The sequence below is a fragment of the Notamacropus eugenii genome, chromosome 1 (genome assembly GCF_028372415.1).
Source record: "Notamacropus eugenii isolate mMacEug1 chromosome 1, mMacEug1.pri_v2, whole genome shotgun sequence".
In the NCBI taxonomy this organism is placed as follows: Eukaryota; Metazoa; Chordata; class Mammalia; order Diprotodontia; family Macropodidae; genus Notamacropus; species Notamacropus eugenii.
The window spans coordinates 300,969,384-300,985,366 of NC_092872.1; the positions used below are offsets into that span (position 1 = coordinate 300,969,384).

At 36.9% G+C, this 15,983-nt stretch overlaps 1 protein-coding gene across 2 annotated transcripts in view; it reads right to left on the bottom strand.

The window, feature by feature from the left end:
* The window catches only part of ARMH4 (armadillo like helical domain containing 4), a 137,069-nt gene extending 127,763 nt beyond the window's left edge, over positions 1–9,306 (bottom strand). The window contains exons 1-2 of one of the 2 annotated variants that reach the window (XM_072629316.1): positions 9,051–9,306; positions 6,812–7,019 (exon numbers count right to left, since the gene is read on the bottom strand). The gene's annotated coding sequence lies outside the window, so the exon portion shown is untranslated. The remainder of the gene's footprint in view (positions 1–6,811; positions 7,020–9,050) is intronic. The other variant, XM_072629317.1, reaches the window with a different exon arrangement.
* Between the last annotated feature and the right edge of the window lie 6,677 nt (positions 9,307–15,983).

Consider the following 15,983-nt stretch of genomic DNA (forward strand, 5'->3'; position numbering starts at 1 on the left):
AGAAAAGGGGAAAAATTTGTAACCCAAAATTTTGTGAAAATGAATGTTAAAAGCTAAATAAAAAAAAAATAAATAAAATAAATAAATAAATAAATAAATAAGTCATATGTTTGCTGATAAAGGTTCTTTTGGGGCACTTTTTGTCTCGCTTATAAGAGCTTATTAACATCAATTAAAATTCTGTATAAAATTATTATAGTCTATGCCTGTTGTTTCTTCCATAATAAATGGAAATCCATGTTTAATTATCAATAACTTGTTTAATTAGTCAGAATTGAGTTTTCAGTTGCATATTCTATTTTTTCTAATTTTTTATTTTTTCTTCTAGATTTCTATTTATTTTTATCTTTGTTCTACCAAGTCAGTGCTATGCCTATACAAAGACAGCTGACTCAGATGTACCTCCCTACATTGGTAGGTTCTTGTTTGGGTGTTAAATTATAATCAATTTAATATTTTGTTATGTTAATCAGTGCTCACATGTCCAGCAACTCTTTTTCTTGATAAAAGTCTCATGATATATGGGGATGAGACTTCTATACAGTCTATCAGACTTTGGCCTTTTTCATTTCCTTATCCCAATCTATGTTTTCCAAGTATGAAAGTACATGTTGACTTGATTTGGATGATCTTAGTGCATGCTTTATAAAAATTTTCTACCTCTTCATTCTCTGCAACAGATATTGAGGCATAAGCTACAATTATTTTCATTGTGTTCTTTTTAAAAATACTTAGCATCAGCAATGTAATATAAGATGACCAAATGTTACATGAAATGATGCTTCTGATGCTTTAGGGATCAAAATAAAGCCAACTATCAATTTCTTAATTTTCCTCTCCAGGGGGAATCTATGAACCATCTTTCCTTTAAGTAGCAACTTCCTGCTTCTTGACATTTTATATATATATATCAATAATGTCAAGAATAAAGTGGTTTTAGTTCCACCAGTAAGAAGTATGTCCACTTATTAGCCAATGGATAAGGACTTCACGTTAACAGTACCAACATTTAAGTTTATATATAATCTAAAAGTTGTGAAGCCACCTTTGATCCCCTTTTCTTCCACTCTGCCACTGTCACTACAGAAGTAGAAGGGGGCTTGCACATAATTAAGGGCCATTTTGTATTTTTTTCCCTTGGTTTACCTTAGCCAAAGAATTCATTGCCAGATAATTAGCCTACTGGTAATGAATCTTGGAAAGCAAACTTAGCCTGATGCTAAGACAACACTCAGTCTTCCCAGCATGGTAAAACCTCCCAAAATCTGCCCTCTGCCAGCATATGCTTCAACCACCCTTGATCACTTCTACATTATGATGAGGCATTAAGGTAAGATGTTCTGGAAAGACAGGTGTAGGTATAGGAATAGTTCAAAGACAAATGAATTACAAAATAAAAATTAATATCTAACCTACAAATGACTAACTAAACTATACAGCCCTACTAAATAAAAGGCTAGTTCATTTTCATATTTTATTTTAGGTGTACTTTTCAAAATTTTTTTAACTAAAATGAAGTAACTGATGGCACACCAGCATATTACATTACTATTTTATGACTACAGCCTCTGTGAATTCTAGACAAACCCAAATAAGGCTAAGTCATGGGTGTTTTTCCAGTGAGAGTTCTCTGAACTCAGAAACTGGTAAGTAAAAATCTCATATTTTACTCTATGTAGTTTTTAACAATAATAATAATAGGTAGCATTTATATATCACTTTAAGCAGAGGTGTGCTGGTACATGTTTATTATTAAACATTAAACATTTCCTGACTGACCAGGGGAAAAAATGTACCCACAACACACTTTTAAGTTTAATCTGTATTGTTAACATTTTTTCCATAACATTCTTAATTCTAGACAATCAACAAAACAATAAACCCAACTCTGATTTGTAACATTCACCAGTTTCTGAGGTGTAAAGGCTCACACTGAAAATTTAACAATTGTCTCACTAGCTAGTTCTAGCTGCCTCCAACACACTCACCATTCTAAAATTTGCAAAGGGCTTTACATTCATTTGGTCCTTCATAAAAGCCTGCAAAGTAGATGTCACTATTATCACTCTTTTATGCATGAGGAAACTGAGGCTGAGAGAGTTGGTTACTGGTCCAGAATCATACAGCTCATATTTACAAATAGTAAATATTCACTATTCAAACTCAGATCTTTCAGATTTCAAGTCCAGTGTTCTTACCACTACACTACTTACTTAGCTGCCTAAATTCATGAATCAATTGTACCCCTCCAACCAAAAAAAAAAACAACCTGTGGGGAAAAAAGTTAATCTAATCTCATGTTTTTACTACTTGAAAAATATTTCTACTTGGATATCATAACACCTCAAATACAATAGGTTCAAAATTGAGCTCCTTATCTTTTCCCACTAGCTAAGCTCTCTCCTAAATCTTTCATTTCTATCACTGACACTACCCTATTCTCAGTGACCCAGTTTTATAACATTAGAATCCTGCTAGATTCTCCTCCTCCTCCTCTATCCCTATATCCACACATTCATCAATTCCTATTGATTATGCCTTCATAATATAATGTGGTAATTTCCCTTCATCTTTATTCCCTTTGCTACCATCATAGTCCAGGTGCAGTTTACTTCATTGGATTATTAAAGCTACCTTTTCAATTAAATTATCTCTCTACCCATATATAGTTTCTCCTTGCTTCAATCATACTATATGTTTACATCACTTTAAATCTTCCTGAGGCACAATTTTTGCCATTTTCTTGCTCTAAACTCTTCATACCATTTCCAACTTTATTTCCTCCACTCTCCCAATCTAAACTACGCAACACAATAAAGTTAGCATTCCTCTCTCATGCTCATTCCAACATCCAAATCTTTGCTCATTTCATTTCCTACAAACTAAAATCTCATTACAGGGAGTCTTTCCCAGTCCTTCTTAATTCTAGTGCCTTCCTTCTGTTAATTATTTCCTATTTATCCTGTATGTAGCTTGTTTGTAGGTATTTCTTTACATGTTTTCTCTTCCGTTAGATTGTGCTCTCCTTGAGGGTAGGGACTATCTTTTACTTCTTTTTGTATCAGTACTTAGCACAGTGCCTGGCATAGAGTAGGCATTTTATCAGCGTTTATTGACTAGTTGATTGAAATGTCTCCTCTTTCTTCCCTCAACCCTCACATTTCAATAGACTACCCATCTTTCAAAGTTCAACTGAAGCATCATTCCCTTAAATGCTTCCCCAAATATCCTGGGCACACAGCGATTTCTCCCTTCTCTAACATATTCTAACTTCTATCTATACCACTTTCAATGATGAATTCTATTTCATGCTTACATGTCTCATGGGCCCAACAAAACTACAGGTTCTAAGTAGGTTCTACCTTATACTTCTGTATCCCACCACAATGCCCAACAGAGCTCTTGATTGAAGAGTTTGGACCAAATATAAATAATCTTTGCAGAATGTAAAAGAAAAGAAGGTATTTAGGGATTCATAAATTTAAGATAATATTTCTAACAATAATTGCTTCATGGATTCCTCTAAATCTATTTATATGTACAACATCCAGTTTACTATGATGACAAGATATCTTCTGAACTCATCAATCAACTGAAACTGCTTTACCCAAGGTAACAATAATCTCTAAACTGGTCTTTTATCAGTCTTCACCCTTTTTTTACTTTTCTGCCGCATTTGACATTACTGATCACCACCTCCTCCTGTATGCTCTCTCTTCCCTGACTTTTCATGACATTGACCTCTCCTAGACCTCCTTCTTCCAGTCTGACTGAGTTTTAATCTCCTTTGTTGATTCTTTTTCCAGGTCACTCCCACTAACCCTTATGTTTACCAAAGCTCTATTCCTAGTCCTCCTTCCTTTTCTCTCAATATTATCTTACTTGGTGATCTCATCGTCTCCCAAGAGTTCAGTAGTCATCTCTATGCAAATAACTCTTAGAGCTGCAGGCCCACATCACAAACTGCCAATTAAATATTTTGAACTGGATATCCCATAGGAATCTCAAAATCAATATGTTCTAAAATGGAATTTTTTTTCTTTCTCCCAAAACCTTACCCTCTTCAAAACTTCCCTATCACTCTCAAAGGTATCACCATCTTCTCTCTTCACTCAGGTTCATGTCAGTATCATCCTTTACTCTTCCTTCTCACACATCCACATATCCAATCTGTCACCAAATCTTGTCATTCCATCTTCATAATATGTCTCATAAAGGTCCCATTCTCTTCACTCACACAGCCACCACTATAATTTAGGACCTTATCATCCCTTGTCTAGACTATTTCAATAGTCTTCTGGTTATCTCTCCCCCATCTCTCCTTACTCCAATCCATTCTCCACACAGCTGTCAAAGTAATTTCCCTAAAGTATAGGTCTGATCATATCACATCTCTTCTCAATGTACTCCAGTGGTTCACTATTACCTCCAGGATAGAATATAAAATCTTTAGTTTGGAATCTAAAGATCTTAAAAACCTGACTCCTTCCCGCTTTCTAGATGTCTAACTCTTTATTCTCATTCACATAGCGAGAATTCAGCTATACTGGCCTGTGTATACATAACACTCTATATCCATCTGTGCCTGTGCACTGGCTTGTAACAGCAAGGACTCCAGCATACATAGGAGGGCCTGCTGTATAGGTCCTTAGATCTGCTTTACTAAAAGAAAAGCAACTTGTGAGGCACCAACAATCACTTTAATCAAATACATATCATTCATTTAGTTCAGGGAGAAAAGTCGGCACCCTGAACTTCAGAGAAAATACAAATAGAAATTACAAGCAGAAATTACAAACAGAAAGACCAACAGACAAAGCTTCCAACTATCTGACCATAGACAATACATACATAGCTACCAGAGAGAAAAACACCAACATCTGGGTTTTCAAAGCTGGGGGGGGCTCCTTAGCAGCCACCCAAAGTCTCATCTGGCACACCAATCTTCTTTCAAAACTAAAGTCCAAAGACCTCATCTCAGAGTGTATATTAAATTTTCAGAGCTGGAGGGCATGATCCTCCTGACTCAGGGTTTCATTAGAAATTAACAAAAGATATCTGAGGCCTATTAATGGGTGGGGAAGATCTTTAAGTCTTCCCCTCACCCACCATTAACCTTACATTAACATTACATGGCTGTGCCTTACACCTGGAATATCCTTTCTCCTCTCTGCCTTTTAGACTCCCTGGTTTCCTTCAAGACTCATCTCGAATGCTACCTTTTATAAAAAGCCTTCTCCAGTCCTTACAACTTAGAGCCTTCACCTCTAAAGTTTCTTTACATCTTTTCTATATATATTTTACAATTATTAAATATTATTATTTATTATATTATAATTATGTATAATTATAATATAAATATTATTAAATATTAAATATAGTAAATACAGTTATTCACATGTTGTCTCCCCCATTAGAATACAGATTCCTTGAGAGCAAAGTTTTGCTTTTGTTGTATTCCTAACACTTAACATAATACTTGGCCCATAGCAAAGACTTAAGAAACAGTTACTGATTAATTGATGATTTATTGATGACCTCTACTCAAATCCCACTCCAAAGTCTTATGATAGCATAGGGAACAGCTAACCAATGTGCTCCATGAAGATAATGGAATATTTTGCATTGCAAAAAAATGAATAAGAAGAATAGGAAGATATGAACTAATTCAAAGTGAAGTAAGAAGGATTATGACTATTAGAATATAAATGGAAATAACAAAAGAAAGACATCGAATGCTAAATAATTATAATGTCCAACTTGGCCCTAAAAAAAAAAAAAAAGAGGAATGTACTGCCTGCCCTCATTTGCAGAGATTTGGAAGGCATAATAATACTATGAGTTAGGTTCTATTATTTCCCGTCCTTACAGATGAGAAAACTGAAGCTTCAACACTAAGTGGCTTACAATGGATCACACAGCCAGGAGGTGTCCAAAGCAAGATTCAAACCCAGATCATTCTGATTCCAAATCCCAAGGTCTATCCACTATAGGTGTAGAATATTGCCTATCTTATCTGATTTACTTGACCTGATGTATAATTTTATTTAACTGTGTTTTTTCCTCTTCTCTCTGTTTTTTAAAAAAAAATTCCTTAATACATAGAGTACCTCTCTTCAGAGTGGGGAGAAAAGGAATACACTTGGAAATGAAGGTAATATAAAAACAAAAAGTCAATAATTTTTTCAAAAGAAATAATACTGCTAATAATGATAACTTTCACATGTGCATTTGGTTTTCAGTTAGTCTTTATTTGTTTAGAAATAGATCAGACACACCTCACATAATGTTAGAATTTTTCAATGTGTTGGTTAGTTTTGCTGAACTTTTTTAACTCTTTGTTATGAGGGACTGCTCTCTGGAAGGGAAGAATACTCTGGGGAATGTACACAATGAAACAAAAGATATCAATAAACAAAAAGATATCAATAAAAAGATAAACAAAAGATACCAATAAAAATATATATGTTTTATAAAAAGAAAGTAAGTAATGGATCAGACATGTCAATGTGTCTTTCCTTGACCTTCCCAAAGCTTCAGTTCTATCATAGATGCATCAACTTATCATTGCTCTCAAGTTTCTCAATCTCTTCTCATAGTTTGTATACATGTATGTATGTATGTATATAGATATACAAATTAGTGATGAAAGAAAAAGGAATATTTCCCTTGTTTTGCTTTTGTCTCACATCCTTTCTTCCAGTGCATGATTCTTCTTTAATACACACAATCAATCAATTTCATTCTTATCTAACTCAGTTTTTTTAACCATTAATTCTACCACTTCCCAAATAACTTCTCAATGACTCACCTGAGTTTATCACCATAAATCTGGCCCTATCAACACAGTTTTATCTTCAGTGTTCCTGCTGGCACTCTTTAACATCTGCATCACTGGGCAAATTGACAATTGTCATTTTTCTGCCACATCCTTCCAGAATCATGCTCCAGTCATCCTCTATGAAATTTAAATAGGCTGGAAAGATGTATGAACTTTTCAAAAAGCAGGTCTCTGAAAACTGGAGGAGGGGAGAATGAGGAAAATTAAATACAAAAAGCTACTCTAAAAATGGCATTGTACTGAGTGAGAAAAAAGTTTAGGATCAAGACTGATTGCTTTATTTGCCATTAGTGAAGTGCCTTTCCATTTGTAAGAATTATGTCTAAATTCTACATGCCACACTTCCACATCTCTCCTTGGAATTTAGCGATGTAGGGCAGTGAAAGAATCTTCCTATGGCTATGATTTATCATTTCATCCCTAGTTTAGTGATGTAACATTTTCACACCTACAGAAAGGAGTTTGCAACATCTATGAAATCAGTCAGAGATAGATTACCATTCCCTGCCCCCCCTCCTCCTTCAATGAGTTAGTGGATTTTCCAGGCAAGCAAGCTCATCTCTGAAATTTCAGGTCTCACATAACCTTGTTTTCCCTGACCTTGATTAATAAGTCCTTATTCATCAATGGCACAGGTATTCTCACTAACCTAACCTGACACTTTCTTTCCCTACTCTATAGTTTTCTAACCTCACCTGGCAAGTTGAATGATTACCAGATTTTTTTTTTTTAATCTTCATACAAGTACACTCCACTTTAAGCAAACTCAACATAGGCAATATAAATTAGGAAAATCTTTTTCATTTTACAAAGAAATCGCTCCAGTAATCTTTTAAATAGCAAACTCTCATTATATTTAACATAAAATCTGATGAAAAAACTGTCAACTTGCACACAACTTTTCAGGAATACATCTATTGCACAAAACAAAATGCACCTATAATTGAAAGAGGGGAGGACTTGAATATAAAATTCCACATTTTTTATCCTGAATTCAAGTACATAATTAAATAAGGTTCTGTTATTAGTTTTAGTACACAAGAATTATCTACTATAGACTGATAAGTGAGACCTCTTACCACTTCATCTGTAAAATGTAGAGAAGTCAACAGAAAATACTTGCAACTGATATTTCTTCTTGGGAAAGTTTTTCATCTAAGCCCAATGGTGTTGTTTGAGTTACAAACTAAAATTTCCAAAGAGGAGAGTACCCTTTAAATAACTATTCTCTCTCGCTCCCCACTGCTTTCAGCTCTGAACTGAAATTAGTTACCAGGGGTAGGGCACATCAACCACTATGGATAACATCAACTTTCAGGTAGGCAAACATGGCAAAGCCCACAAACTAATCCCACATTTTCAACTCTGGCATCTTCCTTGTCAGATTAGTGTTCATACCTGACACCTGGCCGACTATAAGCATCATTCGCCAGAGTAAGGAAGCCCATGAAGCTTATGTGCACATTGAGATGCTCTCCGTCTAGCATATTCCCTAAGAACTGGGACATTTGGCTTTTCTTACTTTGCCCAATTCTAACCTTGGGCATTTTAAAGAAATTTTAGTCACCTTTTTCCGTACAACCATCAAATGATTGCAAAAAGAATAAAAGGAAATATCGTGACATTCCTGATTTCAGCTGTATCTTTTCAACAAAGTACAAGAAAAGACTTCCACCACCTAATATCCCCATTTGTTCCAGTCGATCTGCGTGGAGTGCTACTGGGTGAACAGTGAGTGATCATCTGACAGAAGCAAGCACTTGTCTTCTTGAACTTGTTCTTTGTTATAATACTGGGGGCTAAAAGCGAAGAGAAAGAAAAACGGCAAACAAAAGCCAGGCTCGCCAGTCCCCCTAGCACAAAGGATTCTCCAGAGTGAAAGAAACGAGTCTGGCCTTTAACTGGGGAACGCCCGGGAATCCTCTGAGGCCTGCTGTCTACCTGGTTAGCTAAACCTCTCCTAGTCATCGATGCCAAGGAGGTGAAGGTATACCACTCCCACCCCACGCTAACAGCCCTCAGCCCCCGCAAGAACAGCACTTCGCCCAGAGAATCACCCGGCGAGCCTCGAGGCTGAATGGCTACTGAGCCTCTGCTCCCCCAATTCCCTCAGCCACCACCCAGCACCCTAAGTATTAAATGGGGCGGACTCCACTGCATGCAGGGACCAGTGCGCCCGAAGGGGCGGTGTCCCTGGTGCCTTCCTTACCTGCGCTGCGCCTTTTAGGGGGGCAGCGCGCAGAGAAAGGAAGCGGTGCCAAGGCTGCCGAGGCGATGCATTCTATCTCCGCGCCTGCGGCGGTGGCGGCTGCTACCGCTTTCTGCTTCTGCTGCTGCTTACTCGGCTGCCTCCACCGCTAGGACATTGGGAGGAGGGCGCCTCGCTTGGTTGCTTATTCATAAGGCCTCATTCTAGGCTGGGGATTGGGCTGGGGGGACGATGGACCCGCCCCAGCTCCGCTGTGCCTACCGACGCAGACTGGCAAACAAGACCGTTCCGAACTCCCCAGCTCTCTCCCCCCATCACCACTTTCTCGCTTTCTCCCCCTACCCCCACCCCAATCCCAAGGGAAGAGCTGGCTAGGCGGTTCATGTATACCTTTATCCCCTCTATCCCCTCCTTTCAAGGTCCACTAGCTTCAGGTACCTCCCAGATCCCCCTGCTACTCCTCAGACTTCTGCAGCGTCTCTAAGCACAGCGGCGCTAGGTGCTCTTTACCTGCGGTGAAGAAAAACACAGGACTAGTTTGAAGGTCCGCAATTTCTCCGATCTTTCCTCTCCCTACAGCCAGGTCTTCAGGTCAATAATCTTTTACTTGTGGGCACTAAGTGTGCGCTATTCTCCCAAACACTCTGCCAGCTCTAAGATGATCCTGGGTATATTTGTGCCTAAATACTCTCACTTTCCTCCAAAGACCGAAGAGGATTGGGGTGGATGACAGAACTTGGACCTCCTAAGAACTCAGCCTCAGTAGGTATAGTATAACTCTTGCCATTCTAGCTGATTGTGGCATACTGAATTTAAGCCTAGAAACGCGTGTCAGGAGTCAGTCAAAGCTAAGATCTGTTTCTTCATATAAAAATGTTTAACACAATAGAGTCTGCTAGTCCCATTATCTGGATGGGAAAACATGAATTGTAATGTACTTATTTATATAAACTCCCAAACATTTTCTTTCCTCTCTCTTCCTGCTGACAGTTCATGAACAAATAAACGGATTGTAGAAGCATCTCCAGTGTTCGGTCCCCCTAAGACTCTTGGGATCGTCAGTAGTGGACTCCAAATTAAAATAACATCCCTAAATCTAGCTCTAAACTCTATTCATAATCAATAAATATATTGTTTTGAATATGATGATGACTGAGGATGATGGACACTGTTCAGTTTGTATTAGTGTACACCAGAGCTTCAGGGTATGTTTTTTTAAATACTATCACTAAAATGATACTAGATACCAAGTCATATCATTTCTGACTTCTCTATGAGATCATTTATTTAGATATAAAAGTAGATATAGTGGAACCTATTATCAGAGACTTTTATTACAAGGATTGGTTTCAAAATAAGTCAAATCATCTGTATTATTCAAAGCTTTAAATAATGCCTTAATTGTAATTACTGTGTTAATTATCACCAACTAGAAGGAAGATAATATGATATACCCAAAAGAAAGAATTACAGAATTTGAGAGTTGGAAGGGACACCCACATCCTTCTATGCCAACCCAGATCCAAAAAGAATCCCCAATTACAATATACCTAATAAGTTCAGACTGTGCTTGAAGATTTCCAAGGAAGGAGAATTCATTACCTCCAGAAGCAGAACATTCCACTTTTAGGCAGCTCTAATTTTAAGGAAATTTTTCCTGACAAAAATAGTAAATTGGCCTTCTGACAACTTCCAACCATTGTTCCTGATTCTGCCTTCTGGTGTCAAAAAGAACATGTCTGCTCACTCCTCCTAATGACAATCTTTCAAATACTTGAAGACAGCTATCTGGTCTAGTAAGTCTTCTCTTCTCCAGGTTAAACATCCCCAGTTCTTTCAACTAATACTCCTTTGGCATAAACTAGAAGCCTTTCTCTAGATACTTTCCAGCTTCATGTCCTTCTTAAATTGTTGTAGTGAGCAGAATACAATTGGTACTACTATGTCTCTACTCCTAGAAACTATTACTCTCTTAATGCACCTCAAATCACTTCAGTTTTTTTGACTTCCGTATCATACTACTGACTTATGAATTTGACATTTACTAAGATTCTCAGACCATTTTCAGAACAACTATTATCTAATGAAGCCTCTCCTCTCTTGTGCTTGTGAGGCTGATTTTTTTCTATCCAGGTGTAACACTTAACATGCATCCCAATGTATTTCACTTTATTAGATTTAGTCCAATTCTACATCCTATCCAGATCTTTTCGTGTCCTGATTATTGCCCACTGTGCTAGCTATTATCCTTCAGCTTTATGCTATTTGAAAATTTTATGTATATGCCATCTCTTTCTCTATCCAAGTCACTGATAAAAATGTGAAACAGTGCAGAGCAAAGCACAGATCCCTGGGCTACTCCACTGGAGACTTCTTGTCTTGTTAACTGTAAATCATAAATAACTATTCTTTGAGTCCAGCCATCCAATCAATTCTGATATCATCTAATTATATTAGATTCTGGTCAAAATTGCTCCATTTTCTCCACAAAAATAGTATGGAATGCCTTCTCAAAAGTTTTGCTATAATCAATGTTAAACTATAGCTAAAACATCCCTCTCTTCTACTAAACAGTGCTGACCAAAAAAAGAAAAGAAAAGAAATGAGTATAGTCTTTGATGACCTCCCAATGAAATTATGCTGTCACTAGTCAGTGATCACCAGTCAGTCATTCAACTAACATTTATTAAGTGCCTATTATATGCCAGGCACTATGCTAAGTGTAGGGTACAAAAAAAGCACAAAAAAGGTCCCTTGTCACAAGGAGCCCACAGTCTAAGGGAGGAAACATGCAAGCAATTATGTAAAAACAAGATGGATAGATACACACATACATAAATATGTGTGTATATAGATATGTGTGTATGTGTGATAAATAAGGGATAATTTCAGAATAAGGGTAGCTAGGTGGTACAGTGAATAGAGTACTGGTCCAAGAGTCAGGAAGACATGAGTTCAGATCTAGCTTCAAACACTTGCTAACTGTGTGTCCTTAGGCTAATCACTTAATCCCATTTGCCTCAGTTTCTTCATCTGTAAAATGAGCTGAAGTAAATAATTCCAGTATCTTTGTCAAGAAAACCCCAAATGTAGTCACAAAAAATCAGACACAACTGAAACAACTAAAAACAAAACAATCTCAGAGCAAAGGTAATGTTAAGGAGGACTGGGAAAGGTTTCTTATAAAGGGTGGGATTAGCTAACTTCAGGGAAGCCAGGAGGTAGAGGTGAGGGAAAGAATTCCATGCACGGGGGACAGCCAACAAAATCATTGGAGTCATGAGATGCCTAAAATTTATAGTTTCTATTCCCTTCCCTTAAAAAAAAAAACCAACATTAAACTTTAATTCAGAAAACCAGAATTCAGGCAAGTTTCAGTTCCTATCATCACTAACTGTGTGATCCTCATTTCATTTTTTTGAGCTTCTATTTCTTCACCTATAAAGAAGATAATAATACTTGAACAGAGTTCACAGAGTTATTGTGAGAACAAATGATAATAATGCTTATAAGCATCAATACACCAAGGATATGTCATTTTGTTTGAAACATGGGTCCCAGTCATCTACAAATGAGTAGACAAGTCTTGGAGAGATGCCTGAAATGCAAAGAGTTAAAGTGCCTTGCCCACTGTCACATAATTAGAAAACAGTTCAGAGGTGGAATTTTAACCCAATACATATATATATATATATATACATATATATATGTATGTATCTCCAATCCAGTACACACTTATTAAATGCCTACTATGTCCCATACATACATTTCACTGGGGATACAATTAATAAAAGGAAAGGCAATCCTTGCCCTCAAGGAACTTATAACCTAATGGGATGAGACAATACACAAAAAGGAATAACAAAAGGCAGAAACGGGATATCATGAGGTACATGAAATTGAAAGTAGGCAGAACTACAGATGCAGAACAAACTGAAACCAAAAGTCCAGTTTCTACCTTCTATAAAGAAAGTCACTGGGAGGACTTTAATATTCCACCCTCTAGCTCTCCAATCAGTGTGGAAAGGATAGAGGTGGTTATCAATTGTGTGTGGGGGGGGGGGGGTGTAAAATATATGTATGTATATGCATATATATATATTTACATATATATATCGAGAGAGAGAGAGATCAATATATAAATATAAGAGATTATTAACACCATTTCAGTGTGGTCTAATAGATAAAGAACAAAACAGAGTCAGGAAGACCTGGGTTCAAGCTCCACCTCTGATACAAATTAGCAGTGTAATACTGAACAAGTCATTTAACTTTTCACTGCTCTAGGAAACTCTAAGAATATGAGTTGTAGGGGTATAGCTAGGTGGCTCAATGAATACAGCACCAGCCCTGGAGTCAGGAGGACCTGACTTCAAATCTAGCCTCAGCCACTTGACACTTCCTAGCTGCATGACCCTGGGAAAGTTACTTAACCCCAATTGCAACAACAACAACAAAAGAATATGAATTGTAGAGTAAAGATTTGCATTAATAGAGGGAGTGTACTCATTGGGAGCTCCCTGTTGCAATCAAATCCCAGGTCCAATTTAAAAAAAAATTAACATGGATGTTAGCTTGCCTGTTCACATAAAAGGTTTCACTATATTTACATATCTTAATACTTGTGCAAATATACCAATGGCTTCTTATGCCATTTTTTGCTAACATGTGCCTATTACATGTTACCTTACACAAGACAAGTTTCTGCCATTATCTATCTCTTTTAAGGATTTAATGAAAAAAATGACCTTATGATGTAGTATAAGATGTAGGCTAGCTCTCAAAAAAGAAACTCCATTGTTACTGAAAAGGTTGCTAAACATGGTAACAGGATACTCAGAGAAGTTACACAATTGCCCATGGTCTTTAGAAACAGGATATACTTTAATCTAACTAGAATTAGGAGTAGGCTAAGAATAGCATTTCATCATTCAAGGTAATGATCATAGAGTCATAGCTGAAATGAAGATATCAAATGTGTTTGCCGTGATTATTTGCAGCAGACAAGGCTATATATTCACACAGTTTTTGTTTATCTGCTTCTTAACAAATGCTGTCTTTAAATGCTGTGATCTAAGTGTTAACGCTAAATTTAGGCCAGACAAGAATATATTTGTTCTGCAATGCTTTGATAGCAAAAGCTAAGTATCAAAGTCAATTGTTCAAGATGACATACACACAAGGGAAAGATCACTGAACTTAAGGCAAGAAGACTAAGGTTTAAACTCCAACTCTGTAGACTCAACTCCTAGTATGACTTTAGACAAGTCAATCATGTCTCCAAGCCTCAATTTCTTTACCTGTAAAATAAAGAAAATTATATTTGTACTACCACTTCACAGAGCATCTATAAAGCCCAAATGAGTAACTACATATGAAATTTTAGCAGCTGCCATTGCAATCTCAATAAATGCTAGATTGCTTTGTCATTGCCATTGTATGCTTTGTTCTGAAGGTACCAGGAAGACAAAGACCTACAGCACAGAACCTCTCATCTCAGTAAATGAATTTTCACCAAAAATTGTGAAAATCTTTTATTCCCTTGGTAATATATCTCACAATAATACCACATAAAAGAAATACTTGGTTGTCAAAAGCCAGTTTGTTTTCAGATGCTAGATTAAAACACCAATGGAAGGGACAGGCCTTGTATTGCTAGTTAATTTTTTCATATATATGTAACCCCTGTCCCAAAACCCTTCGGTATTGAATATCCTCCTATTTGGTGGCAATGAACACTTTGTCCTGCATGAGGGGCAGAAAGAGCTGGTAAGAGATGAAGCTTTCATCATTCTCCTTCCAGTCCCCTGTGGGGTACTTTTCAAGCAGGAGAAACAAGTCTTCAAATGAGTCACTCCAAGCACTCCTTTGAGAGAAAGGGAAAAAGGTCAACTCTACTTCAGATTGCTAAAAGAAAAGACTCTAGGAAGACATAAGAAGAGATGGAAATCTCCATCATGTTCCTAGAACCATGTTGTTACTCTAGAGACCTCAAGGAATTTCCTTTCAGTGAGATCTGGGACACTCTCTCTTAGTTGAGCTGTTATCTTACTACCAATGTGAGAGTTCCTTCAATCGATATTGTATAATATATACTATCTTTTGCAGATCTTCTCTGATTTCTGTTTTGCTAAAGTTTGGATAAAAGGCCTTCCTTGCTATTTGCTATGTGTGTTCATTGTGGAACTGGCATTTAGCGGAAAACGGTCCAAGCTTTGGATATAGCACTTGGGGTCTTCCTTCCTATCAACATGATAAAGTGATCAGAAATTAGATGGAACCCAATCATATTCCCTAGATTAATAATATTTAAGGGAGCAGACAGATATACTTCTAGTCTAGTACCCCACTCTCTGAGGAAAGCAGAGTGGTCTCTGGTCCCAGTTTCCTCCTGAAAGGAATAAAGTCTCCCTTGGAGAAGGAGGGGGGATGACTAAGAGGCTAGAGAGGTCTATTTTTCTTCCCTTCAAGTTGCATTATGACAAACCCCTTTCCACACTGGTGGGCCTATTCCACATATGTAGGGCTCATTCCTTCTACTACATATACATAGGTGATCGTAGATTTAGAAAAGATTTGAAAGATTACCTTTTGCAATTCCCTCATTATACAGATGCAGAAACTGAGACACAAAGAGGCTAAACAATATTATATACATGTCATATCACAGCTTCCTTAAGTATCTCATAAGTCAGTAGGGGCAAGGACTATGTTTTTAATTCCTTACATGCTCATATATATATGTGGATGTATGTGGATGTACATACACACATACTTGCTTATATATATCCACATGCGTACATACGTATATGTGCATGTATATATAGACATATATCAAATAGCATAGTATTTATGTAAGTATTTTAAGTAAGGAAAATTTAATGAATATAGGAAGAAATAAACCTCATTATGTCTCCTTCAGATACAGACAAG